The sequence below is a fragment of the Lacerta agilis genome, chromosome 10, assembly GCF_009819535.1.
Source record: "Lacerta agilis isolate rLacAgi1 chromosome 10, rLacAgi1.pri, whole genome shotgun sequence".
In the NCBI taxonomy this organism is placed as follows: Eukaryota; Metazoa; Chordata; class Lepidosauria; order Squamata; family Lacertidae; genus Lacerta; species Lacerta agilis.
This window is the reverse complement of record NC_046321.1, coordinates 19,671,075-19,698,060: the sequence shown is the minus strand read 5'-3', so window position 1 is coordinate 19,698,060 and position 26,986 is coordinate 19,671,075. Positions and strand designations below refer to the sequence as shown.

At 43.7% G+C, this 26,986-nt stretch overlaps 1 non-coding gene across 1 annotated transcript; it reads right to left on the bottom strand.

The window, feature by feature from the left end:
- Positions 1-3,163: 3,163 nt before the first annotated feature.
- Positions 3,164-3,235, bottom strand: TRNAA-UGC. The gene has a single exon. It is a non-coding gene; the product is annotated as a tRNA-Ala (tRNA).
- Positions 3,236-26,986: the final 23,751 nt, after the last annotated feature.

The following is a 26,986-nucleotide window of genomic DNA, read 5'->3' as shown; positions in this document are numbered from 1 at the left end:
GCGCCGGCGGGCAAGCTGCAAGCCGGCTGGCCTCCGGAGCCCCAGCTGGAGCGCTGGGAAGGGCGCGCAAAGCCCCGCGCCGCTCCAGCGCCACGCCCCTCATCCCCCGCTCGCCCACCTCCCTCCCGCGCTGGCCGCCCCTCGGGGGGGATGAGGGGCGTGGCGCTGGAGTGGTGCGGGCTTTGCGCGCCCTTCCCAGTGCTCCAGCTGGGACTCCGGAGGGCGGCCGGCTTGCAGCACCACGCCCCTCATCCCCCGCTCGCCCACCCCCCTCCCGAGGGGCGGCCAGCGCGGGAGGGAGGTGAGTGGAGACGCGGCCCACCGGGGGCGCCAAGGGATCGTCGCGCCAGGGCGGCCGATCCCCTTAAGACGACGCTGCTCCGAATAATGCTTTTTATAGCATAGGGAGCACTGGAGACAGGTTTATGGAACCATACATTATCTCATCAACAGTACACCAGTCCTATAAGGTAAGCCAATGTTGTTATTTTCATTTTTCAGGTGGCCAGATGTGTGTGCAAATAAAGCTAAGAGAGCACTGGGGTTTTCCTCTCCAAATTGTGCTTTGCATTCACCTGTGCCTCCTGCTTTCTTAATATTGGCGAAGCAGCAAAAGGATATCACTAAAGAAAATAAGCCTTAGCACACATTTGTTCAGGAAATACAATTTATTTCCAATGTGTGAATGTCACCTTCCTGCTGCAGCGCACACTGTTTTGACAATTCTGGCCTTTACAAATTGCTGGTTGTGGTGAGTAGGAAAACTGTAGATCGTTCTTAAGTCAGACAATTCTTTAAAAAATCTTATACAAAACAGCAATGCAGCCAACATCATCATTAAAATAAAACTAAAGCTAGCAAAATGTCCTCCCAGTTTGCCAAGCCCATTTGCGGCCTGCAAAGTTGGGGTAACATTTTGGCTTTTTGGGAGGGGGGGAGAGTGAAATTAGCATTAAAAGGGATAAATGTCCCTTCCCACTTCCTGATAGCAACAGCCACTCTTGCCTTTGCTGCTGGAGACACTTCTGTACCTCTTCAATCAATCAATCAATCAATCACATCTTTATTACGGTCATAGATCAGCATAAGTAGGGTGGAGTACAGTCATTTAGAATCTATAAAACATTTTTGAAAGCTAAAAAGTATTAAAACAGAAGGTATATCTAAAGAAACATAAAAATCTAAAGGAAACTAAAAGAATCTAAAATAAGGGTTAAGAGCATTAACGGATGTGGAAGAGCCTAAAAGATTAGTGCATGGGTAGGCAAACTAAGGCCCGGGGGCCAGATCTGGCGCAATCGCCTCCTAAATCTGGCCCGCGGACGGTCTGGGAATCAGCATGTTTTTACATGAGTAGAATGTGTCCTTTTATTTAAAATGCATCTCTGGGTTATTTGTGGGGCCTGCCTGGTGTTTTTTCATGAGTAGAATGTGTCCTTTTATTTAACATGCATCTCTGGGTTATTTGTGGGGAATAGGAATTCGTTCTTTCTTTCTTTTCCAAAATATAGTCCAACACCCCCCCCACAGTCTGAGGGACAGTGGACCGGCCCCCTGCTGAAAAAGTTTGCTGACCCTTGAATTAGTGTATAAAAGAGTATAACTATCAATTTAGAGAGCCCTCTGATGTGAGGAACATTGAATCTGGTTTGTGGCACACACCGCTGTGCAGAATCTGGCAAGATTGTATGTTGTAACAGGGTTGATATCTGAAAGCAGCAGGGAGGTATAGAATTGACCTGTGTGCCCTGGGTACTTATGGGGAGATGAGGCTAATACGGATGTCTCTATAGACACTGCAGAAGCACATGCTCTATCACTTCTATTTGCCCAGAGTCACAGTGGTCCCAACTCTGCTCCTCCTTGTGCCTTCAGTGCTGCAGTGGCATCATCCCATACTTGGGGAGGTGGGGAGCCTGGGAAATTGAATATTCCCATGACACCTCAATCCTTAGTATGGAGTCAGTGCTACATTTCTCAGGGTTCCTGCTACTACCAGGACAGCATTCTAGGCATTAGGAAGGAAGGAAGACTTGCACAGAGGCATCTTAGCAAGTTGTCTCTATACCCCCAAGCTCCTACCTTGTTACCAGGAAATATTTTTTGGGTAATGAGATGGTGAGGCTGGGTTGAGGAGCTCACAGGGGGTCCACCCAGAGTATGGCATGGTGTGGAAAGAGGCGTTCACACCCTGCATTGTTCCCACTAGCATCTTCATTAGGAGTCTGGCAGTGTCTGAATTCAAAATCCGATCAAACTATTTTCCACTGTGGGGAGGGGGAGGGTAATTGAGTTTGCAGAGCCCAGCCAACTTCATTAGTGCGAAGTAAGGCTGCTGCAGAGAGCTAGCAGAGAATCTAGGCTCCTCCCTGGAAAATGAACTCAGCAGGGCTTCAGGAAAAGGAACTCAGTGTTCTTTGGACCCCTTCGTGCTGTTCTTTGGCCTGAATTTCTACAGCATGGGAATTACTTTTCAACAGCGTAAGACGGAGGGTGGTGTGGCTATTCTTTCTCCTTTTTGCTGGTTTGCCTCATGAACCACAGCCCATAAAATCATGGATGGTCTTTGCTGCCAAGTAAAGATGAGCTTATAAATGAACAGGGGGTGGGGGAGATTGATGGGGAGAAGGCTGGAAACATTCAACCTGCACCATGAAATAAACTCTGCATTTTCAATTATTCCCTTGCATAAACATGCCACGACAGGCAAAGCAAGTCTGGCGGCCTTATCAAAGGGAATTTGGAATTTGAGTTTGCAGTCCTGCCTGCGATACCATCGCAAGAGGCCCCCAGACTGTCTTCGGCTATCAAGGAAATAAACATATACTTTAAATAAATGCTTCGGCTCTGCTCCGAGAAAGTTGCCTTCAGGAGATATGTGTATTTTCTGCAGACACTCAGTGCTGCCAATCGCTTCTCTGGCCTACCTGAGGAATGACGGGAAAACTTTCAAAAACATTGTTTTCACCCATTCCTTCACAGTAGTGATATAAATATTCTAGGACTAGCATCTCTTTATTGCGTTTCTTAACAATTAATGTCTTCGCCATAAGTTCCCAAAGGAGATGACAACCTTATAAAAACACAACATTTAGCTCAGTATTGCCTTCACTGACCAGCAGAAGCTCTCCATGTTCTTTTTTTCCTGGCATCTAATCCCATCTAGAGTTGCCCGGGATTGAACCTGGGACCTTCTGCATGCAAAGCAGATGCTCTGCCACTGAGCTATAGCCCTTCCATTTGGATGGGACAATCCTTATCTATACCACCCTGAGCTCCTTGGAAGAAGGGGGGAAATAATCACAATGTTGTTTACTCTGTCTGCCAGTGGCTCTCCAGTGCCTTTGGAATGTGAGTTGTCAGAGAATGAAGCAGAGACCTTTTTGCAGTGGTGACTGGTGCTCTTTGGGACTGGTAGGGTGGAAGGCAGAGAAACCAATAGTAGATGGAGCCAGAGCCAATGACTAAGGACCCATCGACACTAAACATTTAAAATAGTATCCTACTACTTTAAACAGTCATGGCTTCCCGCAAAGAATCACAGGGACCGTAGTTGGTTAAGGGTGCTGAGACCCCTATTCTCCTCAGAGCTGCAAGTCTCACCGTGGTTTAACAGTCAGTCTCTTCCCGGTGCTTTTTTTCTGGGGGCATGCAGGGCTACCCCTAAACATTTTGTGAATCTAATGGGAGAAGAAACTATTTCTTCTTCTTCTTCTTCTTCTTCTTCTTCTTCTTCTTCTTCTTCTTCTTCTTCTTCTTCTTATTATTATTATTATTATTATTATTATTATTTTAATTAGTTTCTCTCTAGCACGGTGAATCGTCAGTTCTGTTGAATAGCATGGTGAATCGTCAGTTCCACTGCTGCCCCTGATGGCGGCCACATTTTCTGTCACGGTGTTTCCTCAGTCTTAGACAGAAGTGAGCATTTAATGTGTGAAGTAGGAGTTGGAATCTAGCACTTCCAATGTGGAAGTTACTGTGAGCTGTCAGCTGTGTAATATGAGGTAACGCATGTTCTTTGCACTTTTGTCCATTACTCTATTTTATTTATTTTCCCCGATTTTAACTATAAAATGGTGATTTTATTGAGTCAAAATGAGAGTACCCCCTAAAAGAAAAAAGAAAAAAAGCCCTGTCTCTTCCCATGGAACTCTGCAAAATGTAAGCCGAGGGATACAAATGCAACAGCACATACAGTCCAGCATCCTGCTCTCACAGTGGCCAATCAGATGAGTTTGGGAAGCACAAAAGTAGGGCCTGAGCTCAATAACATCTTGTGATTCCCAACAGCTAGCATTCAGAGACATATTGCCTCTGATAGTGGAGGCAGAACATAGCCATCATGGTTGGTTGCTCTTGATAGTCTTCTCCTTCATGAACGAATTTGCCCAGTCCTCTTTTGAAGCCATCCAAGTTGACGAGCATTTTCCCTTATTGCAATAGCATATTCCATGGTTCATCAATGTGCTGTGTTCCAACACTGATCTTCATTGGATGGCCCCAAATTCTACTACGATGAGAGATGGAGAAGCAGCATCTCCATTGGTTTGTGCAATGGCTGCATTGAAAAGGACAAGAGCTGCAGAAGACCTTTGAGACAGAAAGGTCCCCAGAAGTGATTGCAAGAAGCAGCTGTTTTCCAGCAAGCATGTTTTCTGAGCACTTGTGAATTGCCAGAGAGTATGCTTGTATTTGATGGTTATGTTTCTAATGAATGTGGTCTATGCCGGTCTTCAGTTAAATCTCTCGAGGCACTGTAGTATAAAATCATAGCAACAACAAATACATATATAACACACTGGAAAGTTAAAATTAAAATAAAACAGCAGGAGCACCAACTGAAAACAAAGCCGTAAAATTGAAAAATGGCAACTGAAAACAGCCAAAAATAACAACAGAAGAGATAAAACCATAATCAATGCAACTCAGAACACAGTCCTCTGGTCCCTGGGGGAGAGTGTTCCATGGGACATGGGATTTTTCAGATCTTCCTCTCCAAGGGTGAGGAGAGAGAGAGAGGTCTGCTCTTTGAGATGGAGATCTGACACTGTAAGCCTCCTTATCTGTGAGTGCAGAAATGTCAGCAGTCAGTACTTCTGTGATGTCAGAATTGACGTGGGAGGGGACAAATAGAAGGAGTCCCAGGGAAGCTTACGGATCCACCTCTGATTCTGTGATGTATAGATGGGGGGGGGGGAGATTCGGTTCAGTTCACATTTTAACTCAGAACTTCCTAACGTGCACTTTCTGAGACAATATGCCCAATATCCTTTGGGGTATTAGTCCCATTGTCCTTGGTGAGAAAATGATGCTCATTTATATTGTTATTTGCACATTCCAAAATAATATGTCAATGGAGACCACCTTCAATTCTGCCTTCCCTGACCTGGTAGGATTGCTCTGTTACATCAAGGATGGAGAACCTCTGGCCTGTGGATGAAACATGGCTTTGCAGGTCTCCCCATTGGACTCATGAAGCCGTTTTCAGCAAGCCATGTCCACCTGCCACACACCTGATGTCGCACATGTAAGGGGGACATGTGTGCTTTACAGAGGACTGCCCTCTGTTTGAAGGGTCTAGGATTCCTGATCACAAGGAGATTCTAAATCCATACAGCTGAACACTCACATTTCAGAGCTTCCTGTGAAGGACCATATCTCAGAGGGTTGAGCATCTGCTTTGCCTGCAGAAGGTCCCAGGTTCAATTCCTTGCATATCCCAAGAAGGGCTAAGAGTGACCACTTTTTGAAACCCTGGAGAGTATCAGGCAGCTTCCTAAGCTCACAACATGTGAAACTCAGGAATGGAGCTGGAAGCCAGGGGGATATTGGGGGGCAAGGTGCAAAAATAGCAAGTCTTGAGTCTGTTTTAGCTTTCGGGACAAATATGTATAAATATGGGGTACTTTGGGATCCAGTTTTAAGGTTTTGCCTGGTCCTCACTCTACAGAAGTGCACAAGTAGTCTGAAAAACAAACAGTTCTTTACAACTGTGTGAGCCCAACAATAAAATTTTACTACGGTGCTCCTGTTTTATTGCCCAAGAGTGATCATGAACTCTAGAGAAAGAGAAATAAAAAGAGAGAGAGAAAGATCAGCTTGCTCCTGGGCATTGGTGATGAGATGCACTCAGTCTCTCTACTTATTTTTGAAACAAATTCCAGTTCAGCTTGGCTGTAGGAGCAAAAGTTTCCAAGCTCGGAAGCAATTTCCAATAGTTAAGCTGGCTGAGCTATCGAGGATTTTAAAAATTCGAGAAACACGGGCACACCTGTGTTTGTCCAAATGTGACCAACAGCCACCTGTCTCTGAATCACCACAACAGCTACTCACTTCGGGTTTTAGTAAAGCAAACAGTCTAATTTGTAAGCACCTAAATGATATCGAGCGTCAGAACAACTTAGCCACAATAAGAAAATTTTGCCCATGATATGACTATTTTCCACCTTCCCATTTCGACTCTTTGGCACCCTATCTGCATAACCTAGCAATTCTAAACTATAGACACGCTTTTACTCTCACAAGATTGAATGTATTGCCCTCATCTGTACTTGAGGGACAATTCCAACAGATTCACACGAAAAACGCTTATGTCCCTGTGGAGATGGCAGTACCGAATCGGTGGCACATGCCCTTCTGGGTTGCACTCTTTATAAAGACTTGAGGAATGAGATTCTCACCCCTCTTTTATTATCCATTCCGGGTCACCCAACCACTGCCATAGTGTCCTTTCTCTTGGCAGATCAAGATGAGCAGATGACAGCAAAGGTTGCAAGATTTTTAGCTGGGGCAATCAGAATAAGCTCCACTATTTGACTATTGATTCAAAACCCTAAAATGTATTTTATATAATTGACTTTTTGTTTCTATTCTTTGTATATTGTATTGTTGTTTTATTCGAAACAAAATCCTTCCAGTAGCACCTTAGAGACCAACTAAGTTTGTTATTGGTATGAGCTTTCGTGTGCATGCACAAATAAAGATTCATTCATTCATTCATTCTCGGAAGACAATGGAGGAGTACGCCTTTGTGGGTGAGGTGAGGTCAAGTTGTTGGAATGTATCCAAATGTATCTGCTGAACAGTCCCGTCCCCCCCCCCCACAAAAAAAGCCCCCAACATCGAGCCACTGAAAACACATTGCTGAGCTGGAGTTGTTATTAGATTACAGGGACGCCCTCACTGTGCCTCATTTTCTTTGGAACCCTCTCAAATGCATGGCTTGTTCCTTGCTGAGGATAACTGTGTGAACTCACCTGATTGGAGAGTCATGGGTCATGATCTGGATCAGATCTTGAGTCCACTTCAGAACCCACAGTCCTGAAGATCCCTTTATGAGGTGGTTCAAGGGCTGCAGCACTGCCTCTTTTTTTAACCCGTTCCCTCTTTAAAAAGCTCCAAAATGTGCCATCTGTCTGGCCAGAGCCTGGAACAGCTTTTGCACGAGGGTCCTTACTCCTGCGCACTAGGGCTTAACAATAGAGCAAGTCCTCCTGGCAGGAACAGGAATTGATGATGTTCTGTCATTCTCAGAGGGAATTGTAAGAAGTATAAATTTCTAGTTGCATTTAAATGCCACCAAGATGCATGTCCCATCCTGACTTTACCCACCCACCTGAACTGGGTCAATGAAGAACCTCCCAAAACATCTAAAACCAAGTTTGCAATATAGTGGAGAGCGTATGGCATAATAGGCTGTTGAAATAATATGTTCCTGTTATGAGCTGATGTTTCTGAATAGCCATCAAAGGAATACATTATGCCAATTTGCAGTCGCTTACAATGAGTTTCATCTATTCACTTTTCTGTGATGTGCCACCAATTGTGTTTTTTTAAATTAAAAAACAACTCCCTTTAAAAAAAAACCAGCCACAGACTGTTATGTAAGGAGATTCTGTTACAGCGCTTTGTCAGATGGCAAATAAATTATTTGTGCATACTCGCTTTCATTATTCAGAAACGAGAGCAGTCTGCATCAATAGAGCAGTTGGAACGAATGGCTCCAGCCCTGTGGTTTCGACTGGGCAGAGAATCTGAACAGGTGGAGCCTAAGACTGGATTGGGCAGCATAATGGAACTTTATCCTTACAGCTAATCCACCTGGAAAAGAAATTGGAGGCACTGTCAGCAGAATGACGGAGGGGTGGCTTTGCATTGTTGCTCCCAGCTGCAAACATAATTAACAGCTTAACTTCCCAGGCATCCTGGCATGCGTTGCTAGCGCTAAACTCATTTTAAAGGGCCTTGTTCCATGGTGGGCACAGGAGCCTTAACAAAAATAAAAATTTAAACATGATTCTTCCCTCTCCCATCTCTACTCAACTTATTTCCTCTTGTCTCCTTTCTCAAGCTCTATTATTCTTGCACGTGCAGAAAAGGACAATGATAATGATAATGTTATTATTTATACCCTGCCCTTTTGGCTGGGTTTCCCCAGCCAGTCTGGGTGGCTCCCAGCAGAATAGTAAAAACACAAGAAAACATCAAACATTAAAAAAAAACTTCCCTAAACAAGGCTGCTTTCCTCAACAGGGCTGGCAAGTTTGGTGGCGATTCAAGGAGAATCAATACTATATTTTGGAAAGAATACATGTTCTTATATAGCTGCATTGTTTAATACTTTCTGGATGTCCCATGATCATATTATAAAGCAGTTGTGTATCCTATGTTGTAAATGTTATAAAACTTAAAAGCTTCCAAGGAAGGAGATTCTACAACTTCCCAAGGAAGTCTGTTCCATCTGTTAAGGTAATCTTGAATTCTGATTCTGTCTTCAGCGGCATTGGCTACCCCTCCGAGTTTGGTGTCACCTGCAAATTTGATGAGCATCCCCTCAATGCCTTCATCAAAGTCGTTTATAAAGTTTTTGGGTGTATCACAACTCATTATGATTATTAGGTAATCAAATAATGAGGGACGTAGTTTTCTCCTTTATTAGCTTAGAAAATGCAATGTGTCGAATCAATCAGGGTGGAGGAGAAACAGGATTTGCTTCACATTTTAATCAGAAACTATCTAATTCATACTTTTTGAACCAATATACAAACTGAAACGCAGCTGCCCTGAAAAATCCACATTTCTCTGAATGTGCACTACAGTCCTTCAGCCAAACAATATGTACCAAAAAAATAATAATCATCATCATATATGGGGGAAAATGTGCATACAGTGTATATATTGGTGAAGAAAAATACATTGTAATGGGGGAAATTATTTGCAAAAACGTGTGTATTAGACAAAGCTGCATTTTTAAAAAAAATGTATTTGTTGGGAGAAATTCACACTAAAATGTTGGTGAATTTTCAAGAGAACCCCCTGCCCTCCACAAAAGAAAGACTAAATCTGCAGAAATGTGGAGAGGTGTGTTAAAGTTTGGAAAAATGAGAAATGCGGAGAACTGAAATTGACAGATTCCCCCATCCTTTTCCACCTGGACCTAAAGAACTTGAATCCCAAGTACCGTATTTTTCACTCCATAAGACACACTTTTTTCCTCCTAAAAAGTAAGTGGAAATATCTATGCGTCTTATGGAGCGAATGGTGGTCCCTGGAGCCGAATTGCCCAGGGGCCAAAAGAGGATTGTGCTTTTTATTTTACGAAGAGAAAAGGGGGCATTGAAAGGACCCCGCTCAGCAGCTGATCAGCAAGAGATCGGGAGAGAGATAAGAGTCCCTGGCTCCCTTGCCCCTTTGCCCAGGCCTCCATTGTTGAATGTGCTGCAGAGGGAGGTTGTTTGTTTCCCCAGCAACATGTGATTGGCTGATTAGATTATCTGTCTGGAAACTGTAGAAACGGCTCCCTTTCCTTAAGAAGCTGTAGAAATGTGAGTTGAACACCATTAAAATGGGACTTTCCCTCTTTGCTTTTCCCCCTTTGCAAAAGAAGATTTGCTTTTCCCCCTTTGCAAAAAAGCTGCACAAATCTGAGCTGATCCTAAAAAAAAACCAGGGCTTTTCCCATTGCAAAAAAAAGCTGCACAAATTTGAGCTGATCCTAAAAAAACAGAGCTTTTAGAGGAGGTAAACCAGAAAAAAAAAATTTTCTTGTTTCATCCTCTAAAAAAGAAGTGCGCCCTATGGTCCGGTGCGCCCTATGGAGCGAAAAATACGGTATCTTTCCGGAGTGCCTCCTCCAAAAGTGAGCAATTTTATCCTCAAGATTGACAGCTGTGTGTATGTGTCCCACAGCTCTGGCACACTGGTTAACTCTTACCCTTTGATTCCTGGCTCACCTCTGACAGCTGCATCCAGCTCAACCTTGACATTTAAGCACAGGCATGTAAGCAAGGCAACTCCAGGAATACTAATGAATTCAAGGAGTTTACCAAAACAATATCCCATCTAAAGCACATTTCCATTACAGTGGTCCCCTCACCCTTTTTTTTTTTTTGCACTCTGCCTCTTACAGCTCATTCCTATTTAATCTGGAAATGGATTAGTTAATGAGGTGGTAGAATCAATTACAAAACACAGAGAGAGGCACTTGAAGGTTCCTAGCAAATATTTGTTGAGCTCAGACCGTTTCCCAAGCGATGAACAGAAAAGTCAGCATTGCCACAGCCGTTTCCTAGACTGAGGGCTTTCAAATCTGGCATGGGGGTCCTCACCTTAGCCCAGGAAAGAACTGACTAAGCCTTCTTATATGAGAATAAAATAGTGTAACTTGTGACTGCCACTGTTGGACTCTGTGCCGGGATAAACCAATCAAATGGAAGAGGATATAATCAGTGGGAGAAAAATTACATTCAGTTCACATTTAAAGGCAAACCCATGTCTATGTAAGCAGGCATAGTTTTCCATTCTGCCCTGTATTGATCCCATGCAGCACTGTTTCCATTACACTGCCTTTCGTCTTCTGCCATAAAACTACATTATCCATCTGGCTGTTCTCTGTGGCAATATTAAGTTACTTACATAAATTACTTTGTCGTTATATTTTTCCGTCCCATTCATTTCAATGCAAAGGAAATGCAAGGCAAACAAGGGCAGGAGGTGTAGAAAGGGTGGAAGAAGACTGGAAGAAATTTAGAGAGTATTTGAAGAAGTATTGTAATATATAATGTATCCTTATGGAAGTACAGATAGGTTTTCGGTAATATATATGATTTAACTTTTGGTCAGAATTAAATGATTTTCTTTCTATTACAATTTAAGATTTTAGAAGAGGAACCTGCTATAAGAGATAATTGGACAATGTAGCTCAGAGAGGGGGACTGAGGGAAGTCCCCACACAATGGAAAATAGCAATGTGATGGATTGTGAAATTTTTATGTCTTGTTTGTATGTTGTGTTTTGTATGTTGTTGTTTTATATAAAACAAATGCAATAAATATTATTATTTTTAAAAGGAGGTGTAATCAATTACATAACATTTGCGGACTGAAAGCAACAACAGCAAGTACTGACCACAGAGCCACTGGATTGATTTCCATTCCAGACATGGGACGAAGAAGCAAACACCAGTGATTTCCACTCCTTTTTTCTGCTTTCACTAGCATTCTCCAACATCCTTGATAGTCCTCTTCCCAGCAATATGGATCAAAACATGCCAAATGCAGTCTTCTGGCAAGTGCTTTGTTGAGCAAGGGCCTGTGAGATGTTGACACAGTTTGAAAAGCTGGCGATAGACAGAGCCTAATGACCCTTTGGGGATAGGCTGTCAGGCCTCTAGAGAATTGCAGGCTGCTTCCATATCTTTGTTTCAGTCTCTAGACGAATTGGTTATGTATCATACACTTTCATTTCAACCATTTTCTCAGAATTTTTGGGAATTCTGGGGCTTCATCAGAAAATGTTGAGACTGAAACCAATTCCAGGAGTCTCCAAGAAATGTGATTAGCCTTATAGAAACTCTTTACTTCCTTCAACATTATCGGATGTTTTGCCTACAAAACAATCCAGTAACTATTTTTGAACATTGTGTTGGGGAAGCCTTTTGTGGCAACTGCACATGATTAGCATTTGGAGGTGGAGAGACCTGGCTTAGTCTTTCCTCCTAGGGGATTAATTTAAGTGGTACCTATATTAATAAATGGTGGGATGCGGGTGGCGCTGTGGTCTAAACCACTGAGCCTAGGGCTTGCTGATCAGAAGGTCGGCGGTTCGAATCCCCATGTTGGGGTGAGCTCCCGTTGCTTGATACCTGCTCCTGCAAACCTAGCAGTTCAAAAGCACGTCAAAGTGCAAGTAGATAAATAGGTACTGCTCCAGCGGGAAGGTAAACAGCATTTCCATGCACTGCTCTGGTTTGCCAGAAGCGGCTTAGTCATGCTGGCCACATGACCCGGAAGCTGTATGCCAGCTGCCTCGGCCAGTAAAGCGAGATGAGCTCTGCAACCCAAGAGTCGTCAGCGACTGGACCTAATGGTCAGGGGTCCCTTTACCTTTACCTTATATTAATAAATACTAATGATTAGAAACCACCTCACCTCAAAGGCTAAATCTGGAGGAGGAGCTGACACCAAAAACATCTGGAATATTGGAAGCTGCCTCACTCCAAGTCAGACCATTGGTCCATCTACCTAAATGTTACCCACACTGACTGGCAGTGGCTGTCCAGAGTTTCAGACATGGGGCATTCCCAGCCTTCCCTGGAGATGCCAGGGATTGAACCTGGGACCTTCTGCAGGAAAAGCAGACTCTCTGCCATTGGGTTACAGCCTTTCCTATAGAGCTGGAGTACTTGGTCAAAGGGGTTTGCTGGCAAGTAAGTGAGCTGCTTGCCTGCTGCTTCATAGGATCCTATCCCAGTTCTTTGTCGAGATTGAAAACTCTTAGCATTTATTTCCTCTCAGATTAAACTTCAGACCAAAAGTGATGCATATGGCATCTTGCTCTAACCATCTCATACAATCGTAAAAGGGTAATGTGACTATTTCATGATGATAAGCCGAAATAGGACCAACCACCACACTTTCCAAGCATGTTTTTCGATGTTGGTCTGTGGCTGCTTATTTGTCCGATCTCTGTTTATTTTGCAGCTATAGGTCATTTGACTGAAAGCCATCTATCTGCCCATCACCTCTGGATGTACTTGGCAGGCAGCTGTTCAGCTCTGCCCCCAAGGGGGAAAACTGTTAACAAATATATGAAAGCCATAAATTGCCTAAGACTTTTTTTGCACACCTCCGGCACAAAGCAAGCATCAAAGAAACTCTCCACACAAAAGGGAAGAGTGAAAGAACTTCTCATCCACTCCTCCAGTTCCTCCTCAGGTCAGTCCTTCATTGTCTGATAGAAAAGGGAGCAGAAGGAACTATGAAACATGGAGCACCCGGCATCTTAGATTACAAGGAACCTTGACATGGCTGCTTCCCTTATCACTGTACTGAACTGCCCTCAAGGCCCCAATTTGAATTAGCCTTTTCAGAAGCTGGGAGCAGGGAGCTAGCTAAACGTGGCAGCTTGACAGCATTGGCCCATTTTGTATTGTACAGCTATCTCTCTCCATTAAGGCTAGTGTCATTCTGTCTATTTTTCTGCTTTGACTGGCATTGTCTAGGGGTGGGGAACAACACTCTCTTCCTTGTAGTCCATTTAAGTCTCCCGCTGGTAAATTTGGAACACTCAAAGGAGAAAGATGATAGGCACTCAATGCCTGTATGTGTACGCTGTGTTGCTGGAAACAGAATGTAATTGTCTGTCCAAACTTGGTGCCCTTTTAGCTATTTTGGACCATGACTCTCAACATCACAGGCCATTGTCCATGCTGGCTAGAACTGATGGAAGTTGCAGTCCAAAAAATCTGGAGAATACCAGGTTGGAGAAGGATGGTCTAGAGACTCACCTGAATCAAGATGCTTACAATTTTGCTTGCTAAGTGAAAAATATGGCCGATGTTAAAACTGAGTTGGCATCAAAGATGGGGAATTTTGAGGGGCCTTTTGTAGCTTGAGTTATTTCCAAAACGGGTCAACACCATGGCAGTCCTAAGACTAAGATCTATATATAGGTTCAAGAAAGAGGAGGAACAGTTTATGGTCAGGAGTTGGACACACTAATGACATTTCTCCAGTTTGTGAGACTTAATTTCCTGCCATCCGACCTTCAGCTCATGTATCTTGTATTTTTCATGTATCATGTATTTTTCCAGGTTCTTATTTCCTCCTCCCCAATATAGAACTCTCACTCTGACAATGGAAGATGAGCCTTTCAAAAGAATCCCTTTTGGTTTAGCAATGCCTGGTTTATTTCAAGCAAAGCTGTGTAAGACGTCTTTGGAATCTGACAGGTCGTAACAACTGAGGCTCGACAGATACTTTAAGGAAGGTTGAGAAGATATAAACATCTGGCTGTGTCAGCATTCTGCTTAGCACCCCTTGGAAGCCAACAAAGTGAAGGGTTAAGGCCGTCCCTACTGAATTTTTCCTAAACTGAAAACATAGGTGGAAATTTAGTTGTAAATTTAGATTAAGGCAAAATCAAAAATTCTAAGGGAAGCTAAATGAGTTCTTATGAAACCAGTGAAAGTTCTTGGGAATGGGCCTTTCCCTAAAAACTAGTGATACAGGTAGATATGGAGGAAGCACATTTGGAATACTGTGTTCTGGTCGCCTCAAATCAAAAAGGTTATTGTAGAGTTGGGAAAGGTTCAGAAAAGGGGGGAAAATTGGTCAAGTGGATGGAGCTACTTCTCTGCAATGAAAGATTGTAGCATAGGCACCAGTTCCTTTGATATGGCTCTTCAAGTCTTTACTCTGAGGTCTTTCCCATCACTTGCCACATGATCCTTCCAACTGAAGATGTCAGAGACTGAAGCTGGGACCTTCTGCATGCAAAGTCTTTGCTCTACCATTTAAGTACAATTAAGAACATAAGGCTGGATCAAGACAAGAACTGACTGAGTGGCCAACCAGATGCCTATGGGAAGGTTGCAAGCAGGATTTGAATGCAGAGTGCTCCCTACTCCCAGCAAGGAAGTGTCCTGTTGGTATGCTGGTCTGATTTGCCACCACTGGGGTTGTATGGCTGCTGACCATTGACTCCATGTTGGGGAGCAGGTTGAACTTGTCTTGTTACAGAGCTTCCGAGACACCTTCTTATTCTTCTTTGGAGATCACTCATAGCCGAGTAAGATTGTCTTCCATAAACACGGTTTTAACAATGAGTCCGTAAGTGACTGTGGAGGCCAATTCTGGATCCATACATCCATCCACAGTGGGGACATTGGTTTCCGGGCGGGAGTTGATCATGGTGTGGATTTGCCAAGCGTGCCTTCCTCTTAGCACATTTCTCCCTTGCATCCTGAGTTTGAGTGTCTTCAAAGCCCATGACACCTTTGGTAAAGGCTGTTCTCCAATTGGAGTGCTCACAGGCAAGTGTTTCCCAATTGTCTGTGTTTATACTACATTTTCAACTGTCTTTTATGACCTCTAGGTGGTGACCCCACTGCGCGCGGTAATCCAGTCAGGGAAAAAGGGAGGCAGACTATGTTTAGGGCACCTTTTCTAGCCCCTCTCCCTTTTCCGGGTGAGCAGAGTGGATCCTAAAAAGGGCTGCTCAGTCATGGATACAGCTACCGAGCTGCTCAAATGCCTCGTTCCTTGAGTCAGAATGACTGATTTGTATCCACTGCCAATGTGCCGATTCATGACTAGGGGCTTCCAGATTTCACAATCCTGCCCCCGTTACCATTTGCCGATCGCCATGGGACTTTGGGGGTTTGGGATGGGTTTTTGGAAGACACCTGTGTGTGAATTTATTTTATGTGTGTAGGTCAGTGCCGTCTTCACAGTAAGGCTCTGTTCCGTTGACATGAGTAGTCACGACAACCGGTAGATTCTTATCTGCTGCAGCCTTCATCCACCTTCACAGCTATTGTAACATACCGTTTGTTATCACCCGCCTGTTCTGCCGTTGAGGACTTCTTGGATCATTCTTTGTCTAGCTCCTACCCTTTGACCTTACCACTTTGGGTGACCCTGTTGGGAGTATGAGATTCCTGACGGCTTCACTCACAAGGGTCATAGGAGCATGCAAACCCACTCACCACGACAAGGTGATGATCCAGCACAGAAGGTTGAAGGAGCATTCTGCTTATGTTCCAGAACAGCTACACAAATTCACTTAAAAAGTTCAGTCAGTTCCAGATAGTAGAAGTATTCTGATGTACTTCTGCATATAACTCAATTGAGAGAAGGCAGAATCTGATTACTGTTGTGATCTCATTTCCCCCAACTCCCCTTACATGGAAGAACATACCCTGGACACAATGGTAGCAGCTTGTTGATGATCCGTAACTCCATGAACAAGCTGCAAAACACTGATTCATCACCAAAGAACTGGAGAGCATGGCCTCTGTCATTAACATTTCGTTTTGTTCCCTTTGCTGACACCATCTGATCGCAATCTTGGTGAAAAAGTGACCTCTGCTAATGGTGCACCTGCAAGGAAATAAAACCCTTTTATGGGACCTCATAATTCTCACTGGAACATTATGGGCTTTTCTTTCAAAAAAAAATTTAAGCAAGCAAGCAAGGGTTGTACAAATTGCTCCCACAAAAAATAAATCAGGAGATAAGAACCAAAAGCAGATGTTTTAATAGTTGAGCCAGTGAATTTCCAGCCCGGTTTATGAGTCATTTGGGCAGACCAGGCACCCCAAAGTTTCCACCTATGGTGTTAATGAAATCTAAAAGCTGCAAACTCTTACAATAAATTATGCATAATATACATTGGCTTGTTTTCAAGACTACAAGACTGGGAGTTGATAATCCTGCACAGGATTACCCATTGGGGTCTCATCTTCACAAGTACACATGGGTGAAAGTTGCTTTGGGGTATGGTGGGGACCTGACTTGGGCCAATGCTCATATGATACATGATATGTAATTATGGGTGACCATGCTGAGGAAGAATGGTGGTAGCCACCCCCTCCTCCTGATCCTGATCCTGAATCTTCCCAGAGGCAGGAGGGCAGTATAGATTTGGAACAGTGGTTTGCAGAGGGGCATAGTTCAGAAGGCAGAAGCTGGGAAATACTGGATGGGGAACAGCTAACAGAAGAAACACTAGAAGGGAGAGAGAGTTAACAGATTCACAGTCTCTGGATAGCATCCACCCCCCTTCCCCAAAGTCAAGGAGAACTCAGAAAGTGTTAGAACAGAAAGCACAGAGGCTACAAACTCAGATTACAAGATGCAGGAGTATGACTTAGATTAATAGGGACGGAGCGGGGAGGGACCTTCATTGGCACCCATTCTGGGTAGATGCTTTCTGTTGCCTTTTGCTGTCTTTATTAATGAAACTAACTGGTAAGAATTCCCTTTCGTTTGATCTGCTCATTGACAGCCACGAGGGAGGAAGCCGATTCTCCGAAGCCTGATACCATGCTGGAAGTTCTCAAGGATAGGAGGTGGAGGAGAGGACCCCACTTTTCCTATCCCAGCATTAGTGCATGAGATGAATGGAGGCAGAGAGGGAAGCCCATTGATCACACCACAATCTCTTTTTGCAACTTATTTATTTACTCAGAAGTGTAAACAAATCTGAGAAGCATCATTAAGATAACAAATATAAATTAATCAGCCCTAGGACTTTATCCTCCTGCAGTCATTCCTTGCAACAGCATAGATAACACCAAGAGCATAGATAACTCCAGTAGAGAAGGCAACATGGGCCACATTTGTCTCCTGACAAACCATGGCTAGATCACCCTGGGAGTTCCATATATTTATTCACAGAAGATGTTCGGTCACTTCATTAATATCTTGTTGATATTGCGGTAGTTTACTGCTGAGGCGGGGCTTTTTTTTTTTACTTGTAGAATTTTTACGAGCTCGTTTCAATTTTCTTGCAGGGTTTTCAGGCACTCATCAGAGTAATAGCCTAATCAATATTCATTCTTTTTACAATTATTAATATTAATTACCCAATTTGTGGGTTAATGGGGGGGAAATGTAGAAAGCAATTCCAAAAGATCCTCGCTGTATTTTTGCTTTGGTTTAGAGGATATTGAGAACAGGGTTCCTTTTCGGCTGAACTCTGCATTTTTCTTCTTTGCTGCGCTCCGCTTGACTTTACATTTTAAAACAGGGGTTCCCAAGCTATGGTCCTTGGATACCGATGGTCTAAAACAGGGGTGGCCAACTCCCAAGAGACTGCGATCTACACACAGAGTTAAAAACTGGCAGTGATCTACCCCCTTTTGGGGGGTTCAGGTCAAAGTTGTTGAGCTTCTTTTAGGAAGGCCCATTTTTAGGGGTTCAGGTCAAAGATGTTGAGCTTGTTTGACAGAGGAGGAAAGCCCCACTTTTTGGTGGTGCAAGGCAAAAATGTTGAGCTTTTTTTAGGGGAGCCAAAGTTGTTGAGCTTCTTTGGGGGAAGCCAGTGATCTACCAGTGATCTACCACAAGACGTCCAGTGATCTACTGGTAGATCACGATCTACCTGTTGGACGTGCCTGGTCTAAAAGCTCCACTCAGGTGGTCCACAGCATGTCCGTGTGTGGTGGCTGAATGATAGGTGCTGATGGCGCTCCATCGCTTTAACAAACCGGCAATCTACCTCCAAGGTGAGAGGGATGGACTGTAGGTGGGGGGTGGGGGAAGAGGCAGGTCAAAGGTGTGAAAGGATTAGGAGCCAGAAAGACAGAGTGAAGGGAAATGAATAAATAAAAGTAAACAAAAGAAGCAATGGAAATGCAAATCATACTTGCACAGTACCTAGCACAACACATTACAATTGCTAAAGCAGGCAGAAAAATCTCCAGGAAACCTCAGCAATTTTCAAGTGCTCTGTGGGGGGGGGGGGAAGAGTTGGCATTGAAACATTGTTTTGGTCTTTGGTTTGGTTTTTAATTCATGCCAGTTGTGTTGCTTTATTTTTGTTTATTTCAAGGACTTCCAGGCAGCCTTTCAGCTGACACTTCCATGGTAGCTGAGAAAGGAATAATAAAATACTTTAAAGCGAATGAACAATAACTGTATCACAGATGGATACTGCGCACCCTTCTCCACACAGTCACAGACACCTTTTAACCTCACAACAACCCTGTGGTGTAGGTTGTGCTGAGATCTAGCAGCTGCCTGAGTGAAGCTTTTATTTTATTATTTAACAAAATTTATATACCACTTGATTATAAAGAGAACTTCTGAGTGGTTTACAAAAAATAAATAAACATTATTTAATGAGGATTTGAACTCAGATCTTCCAGTTTTAAATCCAATACTATAACCATGTTTTCATGATATTAATATATAAGAAATTGTGTATATGACTTCCGGCGGCGACGCCATCGCCGGGTGGTCGAAGGCTGCTTCGGGTCCGAAGCGCCTTGTCCATCCCGGGGGTTAGGAGCCGCGCTACCGCAGCGCGCGGCTCCGGTTGGGGTGCGGGAAGAGCGTCCCGCACCCTGGGCTCCCCGGCTGCGCCCGCGGAGGCTCCGAACCCTTCCCCTGCCCCCCTGTAAAGGGGGAGTGGGGGTGAAGGGACAACCGGAGCCGGGCTTCGGGGACATGCCCCAACCGGGATGCAAATGCGGCGACAGAGCCCGCGGTGAGCGTCCAAGTTCTACCTGTGAAGAATGGAGCTAAAGGAACCCGGTGGTCGTGAGTAAAGAATCTGAGTGAAATCGTGCTTTTGGGACGATCCGGGGGGAAGGAGAAGGGCAGCCTGCCTCCCTCCCTTCGAGCTCAAGAATCTAACCAATCTGAGTGATTGCTGCTACAGAACTGGCTATAATGTATTTAAAATTGACACATGAGACTGGCAAACTTTTCTTTTGGGAAGCTAATTAGAGGAAAATATCTCCATTTAAAGTTGCGGTATTTGCGCTCCAGCTCAGGAAAATGGCGACGAACAAAGAGGGGAGTAGAAATATGATACCCACTTCCTCCTCCTCTGCCAGTATGCTGGGTTTCGTCCTTGAACTGGTATTGAACTCTGGATTAACGGATGAACAGAGACTCACTGCCTTGAAGGTGGAATTGCTTTGTAGAAAAGTCAAAGTCTTGTGTGGGGGTCTGAAATGGAACCAATTGCCCACAGAGGAGGCTTTTAAAACTTTTGACACTTTGGAAGAATCCCTTGCCAATGAGCTGAGAGGGCTGATGAGTGAGCTACTTCGGAGAAGAAATTCGCTTTCTGGGGGTGGCAGCCCCAAGGCGACGTCAAGATTTTTTATATCCAGTCCCCGAGGTGTGAGCTCGGGGGCCAGGGACAGAGAATTAAGGTATTTACAAGAAGAAAAGGAATGTTACAAAGAACCGAAGAAGCTGAGAGATGATGAGATGGATACCTCTGAACTCGTGGCAAGGAGAGGTTTGGACTGTGCCTGGATCTGTGGACGTTTGGAGAGGGAAGCTACATGGAAGTTTAGTGTTGAAACCACCAGGAGAAGAATAATGGACAGAGGGGGTGTGGGGTGAAGTATTAAGTAATACTTAAGGTAGCCTGATATGGTAAACTGAAATCGGAGGGTGAATACTGTCAACAATTTTCTGTTATATTCTTTATTTGAACATGAAAGGAGATATTTCAAGTTATCATGTTATTAGCAGCAATCTTAAGGATAGAAGAGATAGATTTGATCGAATAAGCTGTGAAGATCAGTGAGGTGGAGTATAAGTAAAGTAAATCTAAGTGGATTATGTTTATGGAATAAGAGGATTGTGATCAAGATGTAGTGATGTATTTTTAGTAAAATGTTGAAGATATAATTGATTGTAATTATACAACTGAATTTAACTTCTTTTTTTTGTTAGGAGAAATGGTTATAAAATAGACTTAAGATATAAACTCGAAGGTGAAAAGACAGGGGAAGTCAATAGTCAAGATACGGAAATAGAATTTTTTTTTTTTTCCTAGAAAGATGCAATAAGAAAACTTGACACTGTTTGTATTTGTTCTATGTGTTTTGCATTTGTTTAATTGTAGGTGTGGGTGTGGGTATATGTTGTTATAGAAAAATGCCAATAAATTCTTATAAAAAAAAAAAAAGAAATTGTGTATATGTGTGTGTGTGAACACACACACACACACACACACACACACACTTCCTTTTGATGAATATCTATTTTCAAAAATTGCTTTTTAACCTTATCATGATTTTTTTTTACATGCTATTCATGAAGAGTTTATTTATATGACATTCAGTTTTGCAATTATAAATATTTTTAAATGGTAGATTTTCCTGATGGTCCAACTGTGCTGCATGAGAAATTACTCCTTTCCATACCCCTTGTGTTTTTCTCTTTTCCCAGTCATTTTTTTTTTGGGGGGGGAGATCCTCCCTTTTTTGTTTCCATGCTCACTCTCTGTTCTTGGGAACCATTTGTCTGAAAGAAACATTCTAAATAAACAAAACGTGCCTTGGATTTAGCAACATGCTTCCTTTAACATCCTGGCATGCCCTGCCATAAAGGAACAGCAGGAGAAACCTGACTTCCGCTGCTTCATGATATCAAGCATTCCCCCTAGAGATGTTTGTCTTTGACATCATACACCAGCTTTATTTGCTTCTTGTACTTGAGTTTGCTTTGCTCCAACCTCAATGCCTTTTTCCCCAGGAAGAAGAAGGAGAGTTCGGGAACTTTAACTTCTTTCTTTGTTTGATCTTCATCCAAGCTTTAATCTCTGGATCAATTATGAATTGCAGCAAGCCAGAAGCAGAATTAGTGCGATGGGTGTTGGTTGCGGTGATGGAGGGGGTGCACACAGAGATAGAAAAAAAGAGAAAAATAATTTTCTTAAACGTGCAGGATTTCCTAGTGCTCATTCACCCAGGCATTGTATTAAATGCATCTGTCCAAGGATTTCTCTTTCTATTCAATTTAATTTAGATATAATTTAGTAGGTAAAGGACCCCTGGACGGTTAAGTCCAGTCAAAGGCGATTATGGGACGTGGTGCTCATCTCACTTCAGGCCGAGAGAGCTGGTGTTTGTCCCCAGACAGCTTTCTGGGTCTTGTGGCCAGCATGACTAAACCAATTCTGGCACAAAGGGACACCGTGATGGAAACCAGAGCACACGGAAACACCGTTTACCTTCCCACTGTAGCGGTACCTATTTATCTACTTGTGCTGGTGTGCTTTCGAACTGCTAGGTTGGCAGGAGCTGGGACAGAGCAACGGGAGCTTACCCCGTCATGGGGATCTGAACCGCCAACCTTCTGATCGGCAAGCCCAAGAGGTTCAGACCACAGCACCACTTGCGTCCCTCTATATAATTTAGTAAACAAAAGAAGGGAAAGTGAGGCATGTTACAATGCTGTGAAAACAGAGGTGCATCTGACAATTTCATTATATACCAGGTAGTTCTGGTGAAGCTAAAAAAGCCAATGCAATTCTGGGCTGCATCAATAGGAGTATAGCATCTAGATCAAGGGAAGTAATAGTACCACAGTATTCCGCTCTGGTCAGACCTCACCTGGAATACTGTGTCCAGTTCTGGGCACCACAGTTCAAGAAGGATACTGACAAGCTGGAACGTGTCCAGAGGAGGGCAACCAAAATGGTCAAAGGCCTGGAAACGATGCCTTATGAGGAACGGCTTAGGGAGCTGGGTATGTTTAGCCTGGAGAAGAGAAGGTTATGGGGTGATATGATAGCCATGTTCAAATATATAAAAGGATGTCATATAGAGGAGGGAGAAAGGTTGTTTTCTGCTGCTCCAGAGAAGCGGACACGGAGCAATGGATTCAAACTATAAGAAAGAAGATTCCACCTAAACATTAGGAAGAACTTCCTAACAGTGAGAGCTGTTGGACAGTGGAATTTGCTGCCAAGGAGTGTGGTGGAGTCTCCTTCTTTGGAGGTCTTTAAGCGGAGGCTTGACAGCCATCTGTCAGGAATGCTTTGATGGTGTTTCCTGCTTGGCAGGGGGTTGGACTGGATGGCCCTTGTGGTCTCTTCCAACTCTAGGATTCTATGAATGGTAAAAACACACTTCTTTACCCTGGCTTTTGACATTTGAACTGTATATTTCCGTGACTATGGGTTGTTTTATATGGTTTTTAATATTGTATTTTATTGTTGTAACCCATCCGAGGACCTTAAGATAGATAATAACAGTAATTGCCTATACTTCCAGCGAAATTTACCCTGCTTCTTCAAGTTTTCTTCACAGGACTCGGTCTCCAGGTCACTATATTTTGCCTATCTTTTTTCTAATATGTAGCTATCATTGAATGTAACTCTTTTTCTCCCAATAAAGGGTAGCTGGCAACTTTAGTTGTGCATCCAGGCATTCAACTCTGGCAGTTTCCATGGCAACCCATCAAACTGTCACGCCAGTTTTCTAACATGCCATCATATCACAAATTCTGGATAGGCTGCTATGCATAAAATTCATCTTGCCATGCTCTTTATATATATATTTTAGTTCTCTCCAAAGTCCCCAAAGACGCACTGTTTGCAGAATGAAGACATAATTCACTTATTCCATTGAACTCAAACTTCTATATACAGAAAAATAAAAGCTTGTGCATTGTTATACAACATTATTCAGAGACACAGTGTCAGCAATTCAGCAAAGGCAAATGACAGCAGACATGGAAATCCACATCAGATGCATGATGGGTAATTGCACCCAGATCCCATAAATTCCCAGGAATGAGAATATGGCTCCTCCTTGTGGAGACATTTTCGTTTCTGAGGAACACTGATGAATGTAGACTGGTAGCAGCCATTAATTTTAAACTGTGGGTTAAACATCTCAGGTTGTGGGCTGTTCAAAATTGCAGTTCTCAAGATCATATCCTCAGGAAAGATATGAGTTTTCTGGTTAGGAAAAGCAGGGGTTTTGTTTTTTCCCCCTAGCCTGAGCTCACCAGAGTTCACCTCTGGCACCTCTCAGGTGGGTGCCATTGCCATGCTAAGAGAACAAGGGAGAAGTTAATGTTGAGCCCCGGCACATATTTTTCTAGAAAAATACCACTGGATATAAAGAGACTCAGACTTGCTGCTGAATACCACATTAAAGCAAAAACTTTTCCTCAGACTGCAACACCTGACAGTATTTTGAGTATAGTTTTAAAATAAAATAGTAAATAATAATAATAATAATAATAATAATAATAATAATAATAATAATAATAATAATGGGTTGTATTACATAACTAGCTTAGGCTACTCAGTTGTAGTGCATCTACCTGGAGTAGAACTTAGGCCCCATCTGCAGTAAACACTGAAAGCAGTATCACATCACTTTAAACAGGTATGGCTCCCCCCCCCCCAAAGAAACTGGGAACTGTAGTTTCTAAAGGGTGTTGAGAGTTGTTAGGAGCAATTCTCTGAACTCCAAGCACCGACTGAAGCAGGCAGAGAGCGGCGGGTCTGACCACTGGTTCAGCACTTTGTTGATCATTGCCTGCTCGGCTTAAGGTGGGCAATAGCTGACCAGCAAGACACAATGATCTCTCCCACCAACAAAGGCAACCTGTAGCACTCAACCTGTAGCACTCATGGCTTACAACAATCAGGGTGAACCTATAACTCATAACTGCTGCCTCCCATTGTTGTTTTTGCTGCATTGGAATGCCAAAGTGACCTCTCTGGAGCACAAGCCTGGGAAGTGTGTATGAAGGTCCTGGGCTGCAGCTGAGAGTTTGCATGGCAGAATCTGATTATCATAGAATTGTAGAGTTTGAAGAGATCCTGAGGGTCATCCAGTCCAACTCCCTGCAATGCAGGAAGCTTTTGCCCAACATGGAGCTCGAACCGACAACCCTGAGTTTAAGAGTCTCAAGCTCTGCCTACTAAACCATCTCAGTTCCTCATGCTCATAGAAAAGTATAAGTCAAGCATGGTGTAGTGGTTAAGAGCAGTGGACTTGTAATCTGGGGAACCGGGTTCGCTTCCCCGCTCCTCCACATGCAGCTGCTGGGTGACCTTGGGCTAGTCACACTTCTTTGAAGTCTGTCAGCCTCACTCACCTCACAGAGTGTTTGTTGTTGTTGTTGTTGTTGTTGTTGTTGTTGTTGTTGTTCTTCTTCTTCTTCTTCTTCTTCTTCTTCTTCTTCTTCTTCTTCTTCTTCTTCTTCTTCTTCTTCTTCTCCTCTTCTTCTTCTCCTCCTCCTCCTCCTCCTCCTCCTCCTCCTCCTCCTTAGTCTTCTGCCTGACAGTGTAGATCTCTGTGTGTCTTTTCATGGATGAGCTTTCCCTTCAGTCTAAAGCAGTACAAGCCAGACACAGATTTATCCCTTTATATGAAGCCTTGTTCAGGTGTTTGCCAAGAACATGTGGAGGAAAGGGCAGCCTCACGATCCCGGAATAAGAGCATCAATCCAGACACACAGTCAGAGGCTGGAGAGGTGCAAGTTAAGGAGCTGTACAAAGTTCAGGGTTCTGAGGCTGCACCTGGGGGTCACTGCACCTGAGGTCATCCAGCAGGAGCCAGGCAGGTCTGGAATTAATTTGGATTCAGGTGGCACATTATCCTGCAGTGATTGGGACACTTTCATAATGCCTTCCAGGGGAATCCCTTTTAGGCAGGGCAGGACAGCTTTTCCTCAATGGAAAAGTGTGTGCAAGGACATCACTCACATACCTTTAGATTGTGGCAAAGGGTGGATTTCAGCTGGTGGCAAAAACCGCACCTGCTTGAATCGCTGTGCACCTGCTGAAATCCCCTTCCCTCCAACACACCTGTGGGATCCCTGTTCTCCTTTGCATTTGACCTGCTCCTTGCCACACCATGCCGTTTAGCGCTAATTTTGTGCTAATGGCGCCATTAAATTGCAATTGATATGAAAATGTTATCCACTTAATCTTAATTGAAAATCCACCGGAAATGTTGCCGGTTCTAAATAGCACTTGATGATCACAAATTGCATGTGGAGGACATCAGCAGTAAATACTGCTGTTCACCCTAAAAGTGTGCATGGATTGGAACTTTTCTCAACTTATTTTACTGAATGGCATGGGCTGTAATCCTGACCCCACTTACCTGGCCATAACTGCCAATGGATTCAGTACAATCATCTCATAAGAGTATAAGCAGAGCCTGCTGGATCAGGCTAATGTCTCATCTAGTCTAGCATCCTGTTCTCAAAGCATCCACAGGTTACCTATCTCTGGACTAATAACGGTCTCATGTCGTATGTTCTCCATCATTACTCCTGTCAAAGGGAATGCCTGGATTCAACTTCAGTTATCTTGGCTAAGAAATCCCCCCCCCCCATTATAATGGATAGTTGTTATTGAGAGCACAATCTGAGCTAAATAAAGTAGAGCAGGGTGTGATCAGCTTTTGAAGAAAAATGGTGGTGATGATGATTTTTATTATTTATATATAGATCTCATACCCTCCAGCATTTATCAGATGAAAATAGGGACTTGAAAATAGGGACTTCCCATTCCATAAGTGTCAGATCTGCATTGCGGTTGCTCACGAGTAACCAGGCATGAGTCTCAACTGTCTTTTAACAGTTTATTGGTGCAGACTATTTACAGTGCAGAGAACGTGAAAACATGACCATCCTAGTCACTTGCAGAATCCGGGAGTGCCGGTTTCCGGCTGTGACCCCAACATAAGAATTTAGGCACCCCAAAGCGCCATCTCCCCAGTCTCTTTCTGACCCCTCTGCGCAACTGGGGCGACGGAAGTGGCGTGCTCCCCTCAGAGCGAAACTCATGTGAGGTGTGCTGGGGCTCTCAGCAGCATCTCCAACTCTTGCCTCGCCTGGCTGTCCCCAGCTTGCCCCTCCCTGCTGGAGGAGGTGCCGCTTTTCCCGCTGGAAGAGGTTTCACTACTGAGGAGGTGTCGGGGCTCTCAGTACATCGACAAGACCTCCCGCCCTGCCGAGGGCAGTTTCCTGACAATAAGGATAATTTTACTATTTATACACCGCACATCTTACTGGGTTGCTCCAGCCATTCTTGGTGGCTTTCAGCGCATATAAAAACATAATAAAACATCAGACATTAAAAACTGTTTATTGATTGCTGAATGGTGTCATTTAGCCTTCAACCAGAGTAGGGACATTATGGAACCTTGTAGAATGGTCCCAGGACCGGATTCAATACTTGGCATCATTGGGCATCT